General features: G+C 36.3%; 1 protein-coding gene and 1 pseudogene across 1 annotated transcript in view; both read right to left on the bottom strand.

The window, feature by feature from the left end:
* TLR5 (toll like receptor 5) overlaps window positions 1-21072 on the bottom strand; it is a 95964-nt gene that overhangs the window by 25841 nt on the left and 49051 nt on the right. The gene's annotated exons all lie outside the window — the stretch shown is intronic.
* The window catches only part of LOC123246003, a 59960-nt pseudogene continuing 49910 nt past the window's right edge, over window positions 11023-21072 (bottom strand).

The following is a 21072-nucleotide window of genomic DNA, read 5'->3' on the forward strand; positions in this document are numbered from 1 at the left end:
GGGGGTCCCGGGGGGGGGGGGTTGAAGGGGAAAGGTGGAGCATGAATCATGTAACCATGTTAAAAATGAATATTAATAAATGTTAAAAAAAAAAGTCAAGGAAGCTATCCCTAAAAAAAAAAAAAAAAAAGAAATATAAAATATATATTGCATATGAAAAATCACCACTTATTTTCTCTCCCTAATATAATAAAAATTCAAAATGACCTTGATAAATTGAAGAACTGTGAGAAATAAATAGAATGAAAATAAGTGAAAACAAGTATAGGAGATATTGCTGTTTGGGGGAAAAAATAAACTGTATGATAATTGGCTATGCAAATTGAGTAAGATTTTATTTTAAGATTTAAAGAGTTGCTGTGAACCATAGATTGAATTATGTATCATTACTGCAAAACTTTTTTTTTTTATTAAAGCAAGCACAGCACTGGGATTTATCAAGAGTTGAATATATGGGAATACTGAAGTCATTCTCCATTATAACCAGTCAGAGAAGACAATGCAACTTAAAAAATGGAGTACTGGATCAAGAATTGGAAGACCTAATTCCAAACTTATAACTAACACTTATTAGCTGTGTAACTCTGAACAAGCTCCTTAAATACTTTATTTTCCTTATCTTACTACCATCGCATTATAGAATGGATGTGGACTTTGGAGTTGGTGGATCTTGGTTCAAGAACCAGTTCTGCTATTTGCCATCTGTGTGACTGAGCAAGTCAATTAATTTCCTCAGGACTGTTTCCTCATCTATAAAATTATGGAATTGGATCAGCCAGTCTCAAGGGTCCCTTTGAGTTTCAAAATCTATGATTCAATAATACAAATACTTAATTCACCTGATTGTTGCATGGAAAACTTTCCTTTAAGTGCTATGCAAATATGGGTTATTATTCTTCCCAATTTTACTGAATAGCTTTTGAACAGATAACTTTATTTCCCTGGGTTTCTGTTTCATTCTCCCTAAAAGGAGGGGTGTTTGACTAGAAACGGTCCCTTCCAACACCAAAGTTCTGGTTTTCTATGATCTTATTAGAAATACACCCTAAATTTGGGGTGGATTCAGAAAACAGTCTTCAGAAAAGAGGACAAAGATAATAGATTCATAAATGTGGAAGGGGAAGGGACTTTTTAGTCTGGTCCCAAAATATCAAATCCATATCCCAAAGCTCTAGCAGCCTGTAAAACTCAAGAGTGTTCAGGAACCAGATTTCAATGTAGTTGGGAAATGTAAATAAAAAATACAATATAGCTTATGTTAATTTGTGTTTTTCTAAGTAGATATACCACTTCACGGATTGGTTTATATTTGAGGGATTGATTTGTATTTGAGATTGACACTACTATGAATCTAGGCCACCCCCTTTATTTTATAAATAGGGAAACTGGGTCTCAAAAAAAAGTTTAGAAAATGAGACTTTAAGAAGAATCTTGACTCTTTATGGGTTCTTAACCTGGGGTCTCTGAACTTGATTAAAATTTTTTTATAATTATTTCAATATAATTGTTTACTTTGCAATTTTATATGTTTTATTTTATGCATTTAAAAACATCTGAAAAGCCTAGGAAGTCTTATATGAACTGATGCAAAGTGAAGTGTCCAGAACAAGGATAACTTTGTCTACAGTAACAATATTGTAACAATGATCAACAGTGAAAGACTTAGCTATTCTGAACAAGACAATGATAGAAGACAATTCCAAAGGACCCGTAATGGAAAATGCTATCTACCTCCAGAAAGAGAAATGGTAAATTCTGAATAATGTTGAAGCATATTTTTTCCTTTCTTTTTTTCTCTTTGTTTTGTCTGTGTATATATGTATTCTTTTGCAATATGGCTAATGTGGAAATTTTTTGCCTGACTTCACACTCATAATTGATATGATTCTGTTTGTCTTCTCAAGGGGTGGAGGAGAGGCAGAAGAGAGAGAATTTGGAACTCAAAATTTTAAAAATGAATTAAAAATTTTTTAATTTAATTGGAAAATAATGAAATGAATCGTTCAGTCGATTCGGTCATGTCCAATTCTTTGTGATTCCATTTATGGTTTTGTTGGCAAAGATACTAGAGTAGTTTGTCATTTTCTTCTCTAGTTCATTTTATAGAAAAGGAAACTGAGGCAAATAGGGTTAAGTAACTTGGTTGGGATCCCATAGCTAAGTGTTAGAGCCCAGATTTGAATTTTGGAAGATGAGTCTTCCTGACTTCCAGCCCAGTACTTGACTTTGCTACCTAGTTGCCCAGTAAAATAAATAAAAATTTATTTTAAAAATAAAAACATTCTCTGAGAAGAGGTCCACAGACATCATCAGACTGCCAAAAGGATAAAAGACATATAAAAAGGGTAAGAACCTTTGCTAAGGAAAGTTTAAATGGCTTGGGGAGAGGGGCAGCTAGGTGGCTCAGTGTATTGAGAGCCAGGCCTAGAGATAGGAGCTCCTGAGTTCTATCTGGACTCAGACAATTCCTAACTGTGTAACCCTAGACAAGTCACTTAACCCTATTTGCTTGTTTCCTCATTTGTAAAGTGAGCAGGAAATGGCAAACCACTATAGCATCTTTGCCAAGAAAACCCCAAATGGGATCACAAAGATTCAGGCATGACTGAAACAACTAAACAATAAAAATTAAGTATGATTCCATAGACCCCATTTAATATCTTTCTTTCACAGCTGTGCTTCCCATATGAAAGATTTAAAACAGAGAATGAGATACTATAAGTTGACCAATTACATTTCTTTAGCAAGTGCCATAGACTGTGGGGACTAAACAGCATAATGCCTCAATTTGTATAATTCTATATTGTTTACAAAACATTTTAAAGCAAGCCTTTATTACATCTCACCTGGAGAACTGGTCTCCTTTTCTCTAATCACTCTCTTTTTTAAATTCATTGTCCTCCTAGCTGTGGAATTGAGCGTGCTAAAGCAATGGTCAGATCACGTTACTCTTGGCTGAAAACCCTGTTGCCTCCAGCATGAAATCTAAGCATTTAAAGCAGTCCACAATGTAGCTGCCTTTGCAGTACCTTTCTTCCCACAAAGGTTTGGGGTGGACTAGATGGTTAGTTTTTACAACATGCCAGATAAGGGGTCATCCAGCATTGTTTGTTGACTTCCTACAAAGGGAAACCTTTTACCTGCCAAGGAAGCTATGGATAACTTTAGTTCCTAAGTAAGGCTCTTTCAAAATCATACAGTCCAGGGGCTATTAACCCCTTTTTGTGTCACATACCCTTTTGGTTGTCTGGTAAAACCTGTGGATCTTTTTTTCAGAATAATATTTTAAATGCATAAAATAAAATACATAGAATAACAAAGGCAACCAATTAAATTGAAATAGTTATCAAAAAATTAAATAAAAAGAACCAAAGTCATGGACTCTTGGCTAAGGACCACAGTTCTAGTCCAATCTCCCTTAATTTTTTTAAAAAAGAGTAACTGAGGCCCATATATGGTAAGTAAATTTGTCTGTGTCACTAGCATTATGGTTAGAGTTAATAACCAGTAGGAAACATATTTTGTAAATTTTCACAGCTAATATCTCCCTTTGTACTCAAAGAAAATAAATCAAAATATAGCAGAATTGAATTTGAGAATCTCAGATTCTTTCTGTAAGGATTATTACTAAAAGAGTACACATTAAAAATTACAGCTTCATGTTGCTATTGGCTACTAAATATTCTTTCAATTTAGCCAAAATATATCTTATAGATACATAGATATTTGTATTCTGTGTCCCCCATTAGAATGTGAACTTTAAGGCAAGGATAGTGCTTTTGTCATTCTTCATTTTTCAATTGATTAACATGGTATGTATCTACTATGTACTAGGTGCTTAATAAATGTTTGATGTTGGGTAGCCTACATCAGGAATGGAAAGAGATCTTAGAAATAATATGGTTCATTGCCCTTGTTTTGCAAATTAGGTAGTTGAAGTCCCAGAGATGTTAAATATCTTCCCCAGGGTTATATACTTACATAATAAAAGAGCTAGAATTAGAACTTGGTGTTCTTTCCAGTATATCATCCTGCAGGTAAGTTTCTTCTGGAAAGAAAGAACTGTAAGAGCCCCTCTTACCCAGATGATTGGATAGAATGGAATAAGATGACAGGTCATTGTCCATAGGTTGGCAATATTCTGAAGATTTGTAATCTTTGGTCTCCATACAACTACCAAACTAATATTCCTAAAACATATATCTTACCACACTGGGAAAATTTCAGTGTAGCTCAATTGCTTCTCTGATTTCATTTAAAACATGGTTCAGCTTACAAAGCTTTTATTGTCTTTAGGTTAAATACAAAATCCTCAGATTCCATGATTCGTGACAACCTCATTGGTACCTATATCAGAAATGATTTCCTATTTCTGAACCACTGGACCACTAGTTGTATCCTATGCCTGGACTACTCTTTCTTTTATTCTCAAATTCTTAGACCCTCTAGTTTCCTTTAAGACTTGGTTCACTTGATTTCCTTCAGGGGGTGGAACCAAGATGGCGAAGTAAGGCAGAGAAGCTCAAGGTCACCATCAGAATCCCTTCTAATCAATATTAAAAAAAAACACACCACAAAATGAATACAGGAATGAAAGAACGAACAAGGAGACAGAAACACTTTTTTTTTTAAACTTTTTTTTTAAACCCTTAACTTCTGTGTATTGGCTCCTAGGTGGAAGAGTGGTAAGGGTGGGCAATGGGGGTCAAGTAACTTGCCCAGGGTCACACAGCTGGGAAGTTTCTGAGGCCAGCTTTGAACCTAGGACCTCTAGTCTCTAGGGCTGACTCTCAACCCACTGAGCTACTCAGCTGCCTAGAAACACTTTTTAAGAAAATAATGACTGAAAAAGTAGGCAGAGAACATTTGGGACACAGGGGTGAGAGGGGAATAGAGTCAGCAGGAGGCTATAGCAAGGAGTCATGAGCAAGTCAAGAGCAACACACACACACCCAACCCTACATCTGCTGTCCCAGGTTTAGAATCTAATCCCAAGCCTACCTTCAGATCCTGATACCCTGCCTGGGCAAATAGTGGTACAAACCAGTCCACATCCCATGATGTTTCAAATCTGTGATAAAATCTGGAATCCCAGCCTAAGGCAGTCTGTGCTGAAGTGGGCTGATCTGTGTGGGCTCAGAGGAAGCCAGGAGTCCCAGTCTGAGCCTATGGTGAGGACATAGTTCCCAGCTTGGGGTAGTTGGTTGACCCAAGGGGGATCTGGATCTTTTTGCCAGGGGCACAGGGTGGAGCTCTAGGCCAAGGCAATCAACTATTTGCCTGATTGGATCAAGTATACAGTGAGACCAAAAACTTTCACCTAAACCTCGGACTAGAATTTGATCAGCCACTGATGTGATCAAATTCAGAGTGATATCAAAAGCTTGTTTAAGCCTGAGACAAGTCTTTAAGCTATCTGCATCTCAAGGGCCAATTGAATCATCTCACCTTGGAAGAACTAAAACTGGCAGAAACCCCCAAAATAAGCTAAGAGCAGCATTAAGGAAGGACTAACATTTAAGAGGGAAACCTAACCTCCCAGAAAACAGAGCCTACCTACAAAAAGGTAGGAAAATGAGCCAACAACAAAAAAAAGTAACTAAATCTAAAAACTTTTTATGGGGACAAAGAGTAAGGTACAGACACAGAAGGGGGCAGTGAAAGCAAAATAAACACACAAGAACAGAGTGAAAGGGAATAGAGCAGGATCTAAAGGGGAAAATAAGAAGGAGGGCAATACAGAGTTAGTAATCATAACTCTGAATGTGAATGGTATGAACTCACTCATAAAAGAGAAGCAGATAGCAGATTGGATTAAAAACCAGAATCCTACTATATGTTGTTTACAAGAAACACATTTGAGGCAGGGTGATACACATAGATTAAAGGTAAAAGGCTGGAGCAGAATTTATTATGCAATATCTAAAGTAAAAAAAAGCAGGAATAGCAATCATGATATCTGACAAAGCTAAAGTAAAAATTGATCAGATTAAAAGAGATAAGGAAGGAAATTACATTTTGCTAAAAGGTAATTTAAACATTTTTAGATTTAATCACCAAAAGTGTAAACACCCCACTTAATCCTCAAGTGGGGGAGGTCTTTGACCCATGTGTGCAAGAGTGGGTGATGAATCAGAATCAACTGACTACTCTCTGGGCAGTCCTAAGCAAAGCTTTTGTTGTAATTGGTACATATAAAATGGGAGGAATGCACAGGAAGTGATGAAAGAAATGGTCTTTATAAATTGTGAGAACTTCCAGGGACATGCTCTTTTGCCTTGAACTGGACCTGGAGAAGCTCTGGCTGAGGACCTTGGACTGCTTTATATTTCTCCTTAGGACTATCATGTGGGTGAGTGGAAAAGGCTGACTCCCTTCCTTAGCTTCCCTGGAGGTACTAGCCTCCAGAGGGGCCCCTTGACTGGGAGGAGGCCTTGTGGCTAAAACCATTGTTAATTGACCTTTAGGTTCTCCAGCTGGGGCCTCTGGACCCCTGCTGTAGTAAAGCTGGGACTTGAGCTCGTTAAGCTAGATCTCTTACTCTGCCCTCTTCTCATTTCTTTACGTTCACTCTTTCGCTATATTTTATAAATAAATTAATAAAAAAAATTTGGAATTGGGCAATAAATTCCTGGCGACCACACTCTCTTTTATTCAGTCCAACCATAATTTTTTACCTTTTGCAGGGGGAAATCTGTATTTCTGAATGTCTATTGCAACAAAATCAAGAGGGAGGAGATCAATGAATTGGGCTCTCAACTTTAAAAATTAGAAAAAGAACAAATTAAAAATCCCCAGATAAAAACTAAATTGAAAATCCTAAAAATTAAAGGATAAATTAATAAAACTGAAAGTAAAATAACTATTGAAGTAATAAATAAGACTAGGAGCTGGTACTTTAGAAAAACAAATAAAATAAAGTATTGGTTAATCTAATAAAAAAAAAAGAAAGCAAAACAAATTAATAGTATCAAAGATGAAAAGGGTGATCTTATCTCTAATGGACAACAAATTAAGGTAATCATTAAGAACTATTTTGCCCATTTACTTAGAAATAAATGATAATCTAGGTGTAATATGTGAATATTTACAAAAATATGAACTTTTGTTGAGATGTTTTCAAAAAGTGCTGGGAAAATTAGAAAAGAATATGGAAAAATTAGATTTAGATCAACATCTCACATCCTATAGCAAGATAAATTCAAAATGGGTAAATGACCTAAATATAAAGAGTGAAATCATAAATAAATTAGGTGAACATAGAATAATAATCCTGTCAGATCTATGGGAAAGGAAGGAATTTAAGACCAAGCAAGAGACAGAGAACATTACAAAATGTAAAATGAATAATTTTGATTATATTAAATTAAAAAGGTTTTGTACAAACCAGACCAAATGCAACTAAAATTAGAAGGGAAGCAATAAATTGGGGAAAATTTTTTATAACAAAACACTCTGACAAGGGTCTAATTTCTCAAATATATAATCAAACCATTCCCCAATTGACAAATGGTCAAAGGATATGAATAGGCAGTTTTCAGATGAAGAAATCAAAACCATCAATAATCACATGAAAAACTGTTCCAAATCCTTTCTAATTAGAGAAATTAAAATTAAAACAACTCTGAAGTACCACCTCACACCTAGTATATTGGCCAATATGAAAATAAAGGAAAATAATAAATGTTAGAGGGAATGTGGCAAAATTGGGGCACTAATACACTGCTGATGGAGTTGTGAATTGATCCAACCATTCTGGAAGGCAATTTCGAATTATGCCTAAAGGGCTTTAAAAGAATGCATGCTCTTTGATCCAGTAATACCACTATTACCTTTATACTCCAAAGAGATAAGGAAAAATATTTGTACAAAAATATTTATAGTCACTCTCTTTGTGGTGGCAAAAAATTGGAAATGAGGGAGGTGTCCCTTGATTGGGGAATGGCTGAACAAATTGTAGTATATGATGGTGATGGAATACTATTGTGTTATAAGGAATGATGAATTGCTTGATTTCCATACAAACTGGAAAAGCCTCCCCAAAATGATGTGAAATGAAATGAGCGGAACCAGGAGAACATGGTACACGGAGACTGAAACATTATGGGATGATGATATATAATAGACTTTGCTACTGATAACAACGCAATGATCCAGGACAATCCCAAAGGATTTATGAGAAGGGATGCTTTCCACATCGAGAGAAAGAACTGTGGCACTAGAAATTCAGAAGGAAAACATTTGATTTTTCACTTGTTTATATGGGTATTGGATGTGGGGTTTGGGTTTTTAAAAGATTGTTATTAAAATGATGAATATGGAAATAGGCATTGAGTGATAATTGCTTGCCAACTCTGGAATGGGGGAGGGATAAAGGGGAAGGAAAGTACATGAATCATGTAACCATGGAAAAATACTTAAAATTTTTAAAAGTAAAAATAAGAAAAACTACTTGGTTCACTTGTCACTTCCCCCAGGAAGCCTTTCTTATCTCCTCTGAACTGCAAGTGCCATCTTTAAAAAAACAAAACAAAACAAAAACAAAAACAAAAACCAACCAAAAAACCCTTACCTTCTGTCTTAGAATTGATACTAAGTATTGGTCCCAGAGCAGAAGGGCAGCAGGGGCTAGGTAATTGGGGTTAAGTGACTTGCCCAGGGTCACATAGCCAGAAAGTATCTGACAAGTGCCATCTTCTAAGGTTAGCTTCTATCTACTCTGTATTGATTTCGTATGTTCTGATTTATATATGTTCTTTCCCCATTCCAATGTAAGATATTTGAGAAAAGAGACTGGCTCTTCCTATCCTTTCTCTTTGTATATCCAGTGTTTAGCACAATGCCTGGCACAAATTATATGATTAATAAATGCTTCCAGAGTGATTGATTGGGGTCCTGGAGGTTCTGATTAATGGTTTCCTGACTGATCAATATCTGTAGGCCCTAGCTTCAATAGAATCCAATGAATATTTATAAAGTGCCTACTATGTGTCACATCCTTTGAGTAATGAATGAAAGTCTCTAGATACTGTATTTTTAGTTTCAAAATATTCATATATTGATCTGTTGCTCAAGAAAATCTAACTAGCACCAGCGATTCCCAAACTCTTTTGGCCTACTGCCCCCTTTCCAGAAAAAAAATTACTTAGTGCCCCTGGAAATTAATTTTTTTTAAATGTTAATAGCAATTAATCGGAAAGATAAATGCACCTGTGACCATCACTACCCCCCTGGATTGCTGCAGCACCCACCAGGGGGCCCTGGTGCCCACTTTGGGAATCACTGAACTAGCCAATAGAATCCCTCACAGTCCAAAGAAAACTTGAATGGGGCAGAAGGTAGAGACCCAAGAGAGAGCAAGACACAAGCTTGCACAGCCAGATGGCCAGGCTGGGCCAAAGAAAGAGAAGAGGCTTAAGCACAAGCACCTGGAGAGGACAGCTGATCCAGAGAGAGGGACCAAAGTGAGCATCTAGATAGGAGAGCTGCTCGAGCCCCTATAAAGACCAACTTCCTGTCGCACAAGCCAATATATGTCCTTTATGATGTCATCTCTCAATCCCTCCCCAGGATATCTCTAATTGGAGAATAGTTACATCAGAAATTATCTCAGATCTCAATCACCCTTTCTCCATATTATGCAGCTGGACCACCATGGTGGCTAGAGCTGATTTCATCACTCAAGAGTGTTTACCAATAAATAAGGAGCAGATGTCCACGATATTTGTAAAAGATCTAGACAAAAGAATGGAGGACCTAGCCCAGTTTCATAGCATTAGGGGAGATCTGTCTTGTAGTTTTAAAATCAAACTGTTCTTGGGGGCTAAAGGGAGAACCATTTCTCAAAAAATATCCAAATTCATTAGTTTTCTCCATTTGTTAAATGATATAGGTAGAACTAATAAAAAGAAAGACCCTCATTGTCCTCATGAAGCTTATAATCTAATGGGGGTGGGGGGAAGAAAATACACAAAAGGAAACAGGAAAGTGTGTGGATGGGACACGAGGGGTTATCTTATTCTATGGGGTTCTAAAAAAATCAGGCAAGGCAGTAGGTATACAATGGATTGAGGTCCAAAGTCCAGTTTTTCCCCTCTATAAAGGAAGGCATTGGGAGGAGTTTGGTACTCTTTTCTCAGTTCCTCCAGTCAGAGAGGGAGGAACCTCAGGTTCCTCTTGACTGAATGGTGTCAGTCAAGGATTTAGTTATCAGAATAGTAATGAAAAAGGAGGTAATAAGCTTAACTTGGGAGTTAAGCATCTTGTTCTGTGACTTGAAAGCACTAATGGAGTAAAGCTCCAATCATGCTTCACTTCTCTCCTTGGCCATCTTTTCATCACTCTCATTACCACCACAAGAATAGTTTCCCTGCATCTCTCCACCCCCTCCCATCCTGTTTCTCTGTTCTTGAACCACTATCAAATCAACTCTGTCATTGCTCTTGGAAAGAGTATATTAATCTATTTCTAAATGGCTCCTTTCATGATTCCTGTCAGCTGAGGCTGAATTGACTTAGAGTCCCTATGCCAAGGAGCTTTTCTTTAATATACATTGTTACAAATCTCATTTTTGTAGCATGCTTATTTTCATAGTATATTTATTACATATTCATCAAAATGACAAGCACCTTGAATTTGTTTTTTTATACTAGAAAGCATCATTCCTGAACCTCTCAATAATCTTCTCTCTCTAACAGATTGTATTTTAAAAGTAAATTTATATTTCTGAGATAAAAAATAAAATATAAAAATAATGTTCTGATTTTATCAAAAAGTTATTTTTTCATTTTTCAATAAATTTAGAAAAAAGATAGAAAGGTTTGGGTTTCAGAAAAGATATGGTTATTGCGATAGCAATATACTTTAATATAACATTGAAAGTCAGATTACATGGTGAATAGTCATACATTAGTTCAGTGGTTCAGTTTAATGCTAGTTTTAATAATAGAATATTCTGATTTCAGTGGATTACTTTTGTGGATATGTAAATTCATTCTTTTAAGAGTTTTTTAAACATGATATTCAAGCTTTAAAAAACCCCTTTAAAATGGGATAGACGTTTTCAAATGCTTTATAGATTTCAGAACCCTCTTTGGCACCTACTGAATTGTTGATGGGTAAGCACCAAGCTTTCTAGCCTGATTGGAAACCTCATATCACAGCTTCCAACCATGTTCTGGATTTTAAAATCCAGATATTTGGCAGGAAATCCACGCTTTAGCACTACACGGGCAAATTGTCTTGCTGCATGTCAAGACAGTCCTTCACTTTTGGCTCTTGTACAGATCATTTTCCAGAACTAAATATAAGTGCTGTTGTCCTGGGCTCTCGAATTCTCATTATCACAGCAGCAAACCTCTTTGGGTTATATTCTGCATTTTTAGCATGCAAAGCTTTTTTCTTCCAATCTAATTTCTAATCAAAGCTTACAGTAGGTACTATATTCTGTAACTGGGGAACTATTCTAGAACTCTCTGAAACAGAGGTCATTGGGGTCAAAGGAATCACGAATGTCAAAGGAAAAAAGCAGGAGCTAGGGTTCTCTGGGGAAAGAAGAGCTGAATTTTCATCTGAAAGAGGTTGCCAACTAAAGTTGCCTGTGCAAATGTCACTACTATTGTTTTCATTTAGTGACTGTAATCTGGATGGATCCCCTTATGTTTCATGGTTTCCTTCTACTCCTTATTTCCCTGAAGGAAATCTGTTCTGTATTTTCTTATTTAAGTTCATCTGGCAGGAAACTAAGGTCCATAAATGAAAAATTAGTAAAAGATTCTTTGGAAAGTTCAAGATGAGAAGCTAAAAATTTCTAGGGTCTTCAGGCAATGCTAATCCTGTATTTGTACTTTGGGAAGATAAAGTGATTGCTTTGAGCAATGTGGTCCAGTGCTGAAAGGACTTATTTATTTGTTATGACACAGAAAATCCTGATCCCTTAAGTCTGACTGACCCTTGATGGGGTGGGGGGCAAGAAAATGGGGTGCTACATCAGTTAAAAGTAGAGTCTCTCTTCTCGCTTTGACTCTTCCATGTGTCAAGTAGTGTGCTATGTCTCTCCATGAAGGAGGTGTGTGTGTGTGTGTCTCTACTCTTGCCCTATACCATTGTACTCCTTCATAGAATATGGGCTCAGTTAGGAGGGTTTATACCTAGGCCCCCTTTTATGATTTATGAGTTAGTGATCTAGCATCCTTCTTGAAGTGCAAGTATCTAGGCATGGAGGAGAGCTCATGAATTTGAGAAGTCTGGAGATCATATGTTCAATGAGTAGTTGGTTCCAAGGGAAATGCTTGCTTTGGAGACACTAGGATTGGTCCAAATCTGCCACTTCCCCCCCTTTTTTTAACCAGTTGACATATATCTATCATTGTTTGGATAATGTTGAAGCACGGTGAAATGTGAAATGCCTAATCAGCAATGCTTACAAGTTTCTTTATGTTTTTGATGAGGCTTTAGAGCTACCAAATTTTAACAGTAGTTACAATTTAAGTGCCTGAAACCTTTTTTACATTGTTGTACCAATGTATATATATATGAGAGCATTTCCATTATGTGTAGGAAATAAATAACTATCTCATATTTGACTTATTTAGTACATCGAATACCTTTCTATTCTTTCTTTTAGGAAAACCCTAAATATGAATCAAAAACTAAATTTTAAGCAATGTGTCTGTGAGGTTCTGGAAAGGAGGCTTAATGAGTTAAAGAAAGAGAAAATGGAAATTAATCTCGGTCAACAAAGGCTTATGTCCTCCAGGATGGAAGCTGGTATGGACCACATACCATGTGCCTGAATAGAGGGGCTCTATAGGGAGATGGCAAAGGTAAGGCAATCCTGACCCTTGGGCCCCAGCAGTGGTTTCTTGAATTAGACCTGTAACTTCTAACACCTAATCATCCTGCCTGTGTACTATTCCCTTACGCGTTGTCTTCCCTCTTAGAAATGTAAGCTTTTTGGGTTGTCAATAATGATATGAAAAATACTCTAAATCACTCTTGATTAGAGAAGTACAAATTAAAACAACTCTAAGGTAATACCTCACACCTATGAGATGGGCCAATATGACAATAAAGAAAGTGATAAATGTTGGAGGGGATGTGGCAAAATTGGGACATCAATACATTTGTTGGTGGAATTGTGAACTGATCTAACATTCTGGAGGGCAATTTGGAACTATGCCCAAAGGGCTATAAAACTGTGCATACCCTTTGATCTAGTAATACCACTCCTGGGTCTGTATCCCAAAGAGATTAAAAAAAGAGAGAGAGAATGGACTCACTTGTACAAAAATATTTATGGAAGTCCTTTTTGTGGTGGCAAAGAATTGGAAATTTGGTGGAATGTCTATTGTGCTGTAAGAAATGATGAACAGGATATTTTCAGAAAGCGCTGAAAAGACCTATATCAACTGATGTGGAGTGAAATAAGCAGAACTAGGAGAACAGAAACAACAATATTGTATGATGACAAACTGTGAAAGATTTAGCTATTCTCAGCAATACAATGACTTGGGACAATTCTGAAGGAGTTATGACAAAGAAGGCTATCTATCTCTAGAGTAAGAACTGATGGAGTCAGAATGCAGATCAAAGCATACTGTTCATTTTGGTTTATTTGTGCTTTTATTTTGGGGTCCTGGTTTTATATGAGAATTCTCTTACACCAATGAACAATATTGAAATGTGTTTTGCATGATAATACATGCATAACCCAGATCAAGTTGCTTATCATCTCCATGAAGAAGGAAAGAAAGACAGGAGGGAGACAATTTGGATTTTATAACTTCAGAAAATGTAAGTGTAAAATTGTTATTATGTGTAATTGGGAAAATAAAGTATCTTTAAAAATAGAAAAATAAATCCCTTGCCAAAAGAAAAGAAATGTAAGCTTTTTGAAACTAAGGACTCTTTTTAAAAATTTATATACAGAAATTAGAAATGCTATGTAAATATAGTAAATATTTAATAAATGCTTTTCCATTCATTCATTCATCTACCTTTCCATTACTATTTCATATTTCTCTGAGCACAAAGGGTCCCTCATCTCTCTAATATATTCCCATCCTAATTTCTACCTCTTAGAATCTCTAGTTTCTTCCAAGCATAGTCATATAATCAGTGGGAGCATGAGTCAGTATCAGACACTAGAAACCCCCTGAATCCCCTTAAGGCTACCATAAAACCCTGGAGGAGGAGTGAAATGTAGCACATCTGTCCTCCAGGCATTAGGGGTCTGAATGATCTGTTACCAAAACCAGGAGGAGTAGAACTTCCCTTGTGATGAACACTAATAATGCAGCCCAAGATTACATTAGTCACCTGCTATGTCAAAACATTGATTCACAGACCATTAACCATGTCTCCTTCCACCCCCAAAGAAATCCTCTTTGTACTATTATCTAGATATGCCTCTCTCATACCAAAACCTGTGAAGTTGTTATTGATTCAATACCTGAGTGTACAACTTTGATGGAGGCAGCTGGTTAGTGCACTGGAGAGAGAATTGATCTTGGAATCAGGATGACCCGAGTGCAAATTTGGTCTCAGATACTAGCTGTGTAACGCCAAGCAAGTCATTAAACCTCTATTTGCCTCAGCTTCCTCAACTATGAAATGAGGATAATGATAACACCTATCTCACAGGGTTGCTGTGAAGATCAAATAAAATAATATTTGTAAAGTACCTAGCATAGGGTCTAGAATATGTAGTAGGCACTTAATAAATGCTTGTTCCCTTTCCTTCTCTTTTATCCATATTAAATTTCATCTGCCAAACCTAAACAATTGGAAAAACATTAATTGCTTATGCATAGGCCAAGCCAACATAATGAAAATGACAATCCTACCTAAAATAATTTACCTACTCAGTATCATACCAATCAAACTACTCCAAAATTATTATTTCATAGAATTAGAAAAAATAAAAACAAAATTCATTTTTCATATCAATATGAAGGAAGGAGGCCTGGCTGAACCAGATATCAATATAAAGCAATAATCATCAAAACAATCTGGTATGGATGAAGAAATAAAGTAGTAGATCAATGGCATGGACTAGGTAATCAACACATGGCAGTTAATGTCCATAGCAACTTAGTGTTTAATAAACCTAAAGATCTAAGCTTTTGGGGAAAGAATTCAGTATTTTAAAAAAAAACTGTTGGGAAAACTAGAAATCAGACATGAACCAACATCTCATACTGTAAACCAAGATAAATTCAAAATGGATAGTAGATCTAGAAATAAAGGGTGACACTATAAACAAATTAGGAGAACATTAAAAAGTTTATCTGTTAGACTTATGGATAAGGGAAGAATTTATGACCAAACAAGATATAGAGAACATTGCAAAAAATGAAATAGATAATTTTGATTACATTAAATTAAAAGGGGTATGTACAAGTAAAAGCAATGCCACTAAGATAATAAAGGAAACAATATATTTAAAAATTTTTTAGAGCAAGTGTCCCTGACAAAAGCTTCATCTTGCAAATATACAGAGGATTGAGTCAAATTTATAAAAATACAAATCATTGCCCAATTGAAAAATGATCAAAGGATATGAACAGGTAGTTCTTGTAGAAGGAAGTTAAAACTATCTATAGTCATATTAAAAAATGCTCCAAAATCACTATTGATTAGAGAAATGCAAATTAAAACAACTCTGATACCACTTCACACATACCAGACTGGCTAAAATAATTAAAAAGGAAAATGATAAATGTTGGGGGGAATATGGGAAAATTGGGACACTAATATACTGATGGTAGAACCATGAACTGATACGACCATTCTGGAGAACAATATGGAATCAGGCTCAAAGGGCCACAAAACTCTGCATACCCTTTCACTCATCAAGATCTGTATCCCAAAGAGATCATAAATAAGAGAAAAGGACCTACATGTACAAAGATGTTTTTAGCAGCTCCTTTTGTAGTGGCAAAGATTTGGAAACTGAAGGGTGGTCCATCACCTGGGGCATGGATGAACAGGTTCTGGTATATGGTTGTAATGGAATACTATTGTGCAATAAGGAACAAAGGACAAGATGAGTTCAGATAAACCTGGAAAGACTTATATGAACTGATCCAAAATGAAGTGAGCAGAACCAGGAAAACAATGTATACAGTATGATCAACTGTGAAGGACTAAACCATTATTAAGAGAAAAAGTCTCCAAGATAACCCCAAAAGATTCCTGATGAAAATGCTATCCACAGTCAAAGAAAGAACTGTTGCAATCTGAGTGCAGATTGAAGCATGCCATCTTCCATTATATTTCCTTCATGAGATTTCTACTGTATGTGTGTAATGTGTCTTCTATCATGACATGAGTAATATGGAAATATGTATTACATAAAAGTATTGTTATAACCTATATCAGACTATTCACTGCCTGGGGAGGGGAAGGATAGAGGGAGAAAATCTGAATTTTAAAATGTTAAAAAAATCTTTTAAAAGTTTCTACATGTAACAGAAAAAAATTAAAAATTAAATAAATAAAATGTAAAATAATTTAAAATTAAAAAAAACTTAATCTGCTTAAATCTGGGGTACTGCTTTACTCTCTTTGCAATGTAATTCAGAATCATAGGGACTCAGGAGTGGAAGAAGCCTAAGACTTAGCATCCCTGAAGAAGAATCCCTTCTTCAAGATTCCCAACAAGTGATCATCTAATCTTTGTTTGAAGATAGACTTCTAGTTGTTGTTTTTTTTCTTGGTGGTGGTGGTGGAACCAACTCCAAAGGCAGCTCAATTTATTATTTAGATAGCTTGAGTTATTAGAAAATTTCCTTATATCAAACCAAAATTGTAACAGTGATTATAATTTAAGTGCCTGAAATCTAGTTTAAATTCTATCTACGTGTTCATGTGAGAGCATTTTCATTATGTGAAGGAAATAAATATGTCTTATATATGACTTATAGTGGACATTGAATACCTTTCTACTCCTTCTTTCAGGGAATCTTTCCACTCACTGTTAAGAAGTTTGTTCTCTGGAACCAAACAAAAGAAGTCTAATCTCTCTTCTAAATCTCCCCCCCTTCAAATCCTTGAAGAGAGGCATCATATTCCTCCTAATGATACACTCTAAAGGGGAAGGGAATGAGGAACAGCTGTGTGCTGAAGTCCAGGAGGGGGTTTGCAGCTGTTCATAGTTATTGAATACTCATCTTTCTTCTTCTTCCCTATAAAAGGGGCAATTAGGACATTCTCTGGATAATGGCAATTAGTGGATTAAAAGGAGAGTGTCAAGAATGGAATGTGTGAAAGTGGTCTTAGAGGAAAGGCACTCACCCAGCATAGAGAATCTGGAGAGGTCTCCATGCAGAAGGTGGAATTTGAGCTGAGTCTCAAGGAAGCAAGGGAAACTAGAAAGTAAAGGTGATGCAGGGACCTGAGAGATACCTTGAAGGGCTAGCCTTCAGGTGAGAAGAGATTACTAAGGCATGCCCAAGCATATGGAGATGGACTAAACACTAGTCAGTGGGAGGAGGTCTATGACCATAAATCTTTGAACCAAGTTAAACACTCCCAGGGGCACAGGAGATAAAATTCCAGCCCCAAGTCAGAAAGACCCAAATTCAAATCCAGCCTCAGATATTTACTAGCTGTGTGACCCCGGGCAAGTCATTTAACCCTGTTTACCTCAGTTTCCTCATCTTTAAATTAAGCTGGAAAAGGAAATAGCAGACCACTCCAGGATCTTTGCCAAGAAAAACCCAAATGCAGTCATAAAGAGTTGGCACAACTGAAATGACAGAACAAACAACAAACATTCCAGGTTCCTTCAATCCATCCTCCCAGGGCATAGTGTCCCTTGCCATGCCAGTTACCATCTAACTTTAGATCTGAACACAATATTTTATGTATGGTCTCACCAAGGCAGAGTACACTGGAAGGGTTAATGCCTTTGCTCTGGATACTATTTCTCTCTTCATGATGCCTAAAATCCCATTAAGTTCTTTGGCTGCCTGTCCCACTATTGATTCACATTGAGTATAGTCTCATCTTTCTTAAATGCAGTTATCTATGACCCCCATGATTTAGCCATGCCTGCCTAAATCTTGTACTTAAGAGTTGGATTTTTTTTTAAAAAAACTCAAGCCGAGGGTTTCACATCTATTTGTATTAAATTTAAGTTTACTAGAGCCAATCGATTATTCTAACTTTGGGGATCCTGATGCTTTTGATGCAATGTTTAGCTCTATGTCTCCTAGTTTTGTGGCTTCTAGAAATATGAGAAACGTGTTGTTTATCATTTCAGTCTGGCTTCTTCCCACCTTTCTAGGTATTTTCTACTCACTCTATGAAGCAGTACCACTGGCCTGCTTGCCATTGCTGTTACAATACTCCACCTCAGACTCTGTGCCTCTTCCTGATTCCTGGAATTTCTTCCCTCTTCATTTTCCTTTCTCATCTTCCCTGGCTTCCTTCAAGACTCAGCTTAAATTCTGCCTTTTGCAGAATTCCTTTCCCAGTTGCCTTGCTTTTAGTGCCTTTCCTCTGAGGTTAATTCCCATCTACTCTGTGTCTAATTCCCATCATATCCTTTATGTATCTTGCATGTAAATAGCTCTTTAAATCTTGCTTCCCCCATTAGAATGTGAGCCCCTTAGGGGCAGACACTGTGTTTTCATTGATTTCTATTTCCAACACTTAACATGGAATTTGGCCTACAATAGGTACTTACTAAATGCTTGTTGATTGATTGAGTTGAATCACTGATAAAAGGCAGCAAACAAATTATATAAATTGATGACATGATATGCCCAGTGGAACTTTACTAGAGAGCTCCCTTCAAGATGACATTCATTCATGATTACTCTTTGGATCTGGCCATTCAACCCATTCCAATCTACCTAATTATATTATCATCTTGTTTTTCAGTCCTTTCAGTCATGTTCAATTTATGACCCCATTGGCAAAGATACTGGAGTGGTTTGCCATTTTCTTTTCCAACTCATTTTACAGATGAAGAATTAAGGTAAATGTGGTTGAATGACTTGTCCAGAGTCACACTGTCAACAAGTGTCTGAAGCCAGATCTGAACACAGGAAAGTGAGTCACCCTGGCACTGAATTCACTGTGCCACCCAATTGCCCTATACCATCATCTAACATCTATCTTTTCTACAAAAAGTACTATGAAAGACTTTGCTAAAATGCTTTGCTGAAATCTGTCAATGGCATTCCCATCGTCTACCAATAAAATAAATGTCTCATCAAAGTAAATGAAATTAATTTGGCATGGTCAGATCTTGGGGAACCCATAGTGACTAAGTACATTCCCCTAATAATAGATTCAAGAATTTTGCCAAGAATCTGTTCAATTCATGGATTTGTAGTTTACAGACTCCAATTTTCTTGTCAGTACATTTGCCATTCTTCAGTACTGTAGAAAACCACCAAGCTCACCAGTCATACATGCTATTTCTTTTAGCCCTCAAAGATGCTACTCATCTGGTCCTGAGACTTGAATTCACTGAGGAAAGTTAAGTACTCTCTTCCCAGTTTCTTGCTCATCACATGTTTTGATTTCTAGTTATCCAATTTTGTTTTTTTCCACTCTAGAGATCTTTCTTTTTGGTAAAAAAAATAGATGCAAACTAAGCATTACATTTTATTTATCATTGCTTTATCCACTTTCAAGCAGCAGTCCTTTCCCTTCCTTGTTAACCTGATTTTTGAAAGTCCTTTTTTTTGGGAAAAAAACCTATATGTTCTAACATATATGTAGCAGCTCTTTTTAAGGTGGCAAAGAACTGAAAATTAAAGGGATGTCCGTCACTTGGGGATAGATGAACAAGTTGTGGCATATGATTGTAATGGAATAATACTGATCTATAAGAAATGATGAGCAAGTTAAGTTTTCAAAAAACAAGGAAAGACATACATCAAATTATGAAGTGAAATGAGCAGAACCAAGAGAACATTACATATAGCAACAGAAATATTATTTGAAGAATGACTTGTGTACATTCATCTTCAGAGAAAGAAATGATCAATAGAAATAAGCAAGGCATAGTTTTATATGTGTATAAGATATATATATATACATATATATATGAAAAGATATATATCGAGTAGATCGATATATATCTTTTCATAGAATGATGCCTTTTCCAATGGGGGAAAGAATGGATGGAGGGAATTTTAATGTAACAAACAAATAAATAAATTTAAAATAAAACAAAACAAAAGCCTCCCCCACCCCCTTTTAAGGTTAAAGCTCTGAGCCTAGAGTCAGGAGGAACTAAATTCAAAATCTGGTCTCACACACTTACTAGCTATGTGAGCCTAGGCAAATCACTTAACTTTGATATTCTTAGTGTACATTGGAAACTTCATCTCCTATAGGCTTGAGTTTTCCTAGCAATATTCTTACCAGATTCTATTATACTTTTGTATTTATCCTCAGTTACTTGCCTTTATACACATTTATTTTTGAAATCCAAGTTAGATGATGAGTTTTCTTGTGTATCCACATCTGTTTCCTTAGACTGCTTTTCCTTTTCTTCCTCACTGGAATTATATGTCTATTTTCAGTATTTTTTTTTCCTGAGAGCTTTTTACCCCTTATAAGTTTACTTCACTGATAGACTCTTAAGACGGAGGGTGCAAGTTAGATTTTACTTAGCATTCTCTTTTCGTATCTATCAGAAATTTAAGATGCTTCCTCCCAGAGGTGCTGCCATTTCTATTGCACCATCTATGCTTGCTATATTGATGCTGGAATCAGGCTCAGAACAGCAAGGTGCACTGATAGTTTGCTTCTAAAGCACAAAGTTATTATTAAAGCAAGTAAAAACAATTAACAATGGGTCCATTTTTGCCCCCAAGGCCTCCAGTAGATGTCCAAAGACCCCTATCACAAGTCTACTTTTGTGCCAGTTTCTGGAAGCAACTTTGCAATCTGTTACACTTGGCTAGAAATATCTACAATATCGATTCTGTTTTTTCCTGCCATTGATCCTTGCCCTAAATGCTTTACATCATGTTTTCATTCTCTGCTTCATGGATTTCCTCAGAGGAGGCTATCTTCTTGACAGCACACCACTCCCCCTTTTAT

This window comes from Gracilinanus agilis, chromosome 4 (genome assembly GCF_016433145.1).
Source record: "Gracilinanus agilis isolate LMUSP501 chromosome 4, AgileGrace, whole genome shotgun sequence".
Classification (NCBI taxonomy): domain Eukaryota; kingdom Metazoa; phylum Chordata; class Mammalia; order Didelphimorphia; family Didelphidae; genus Gracilinanus; species Gracilinanus agilis.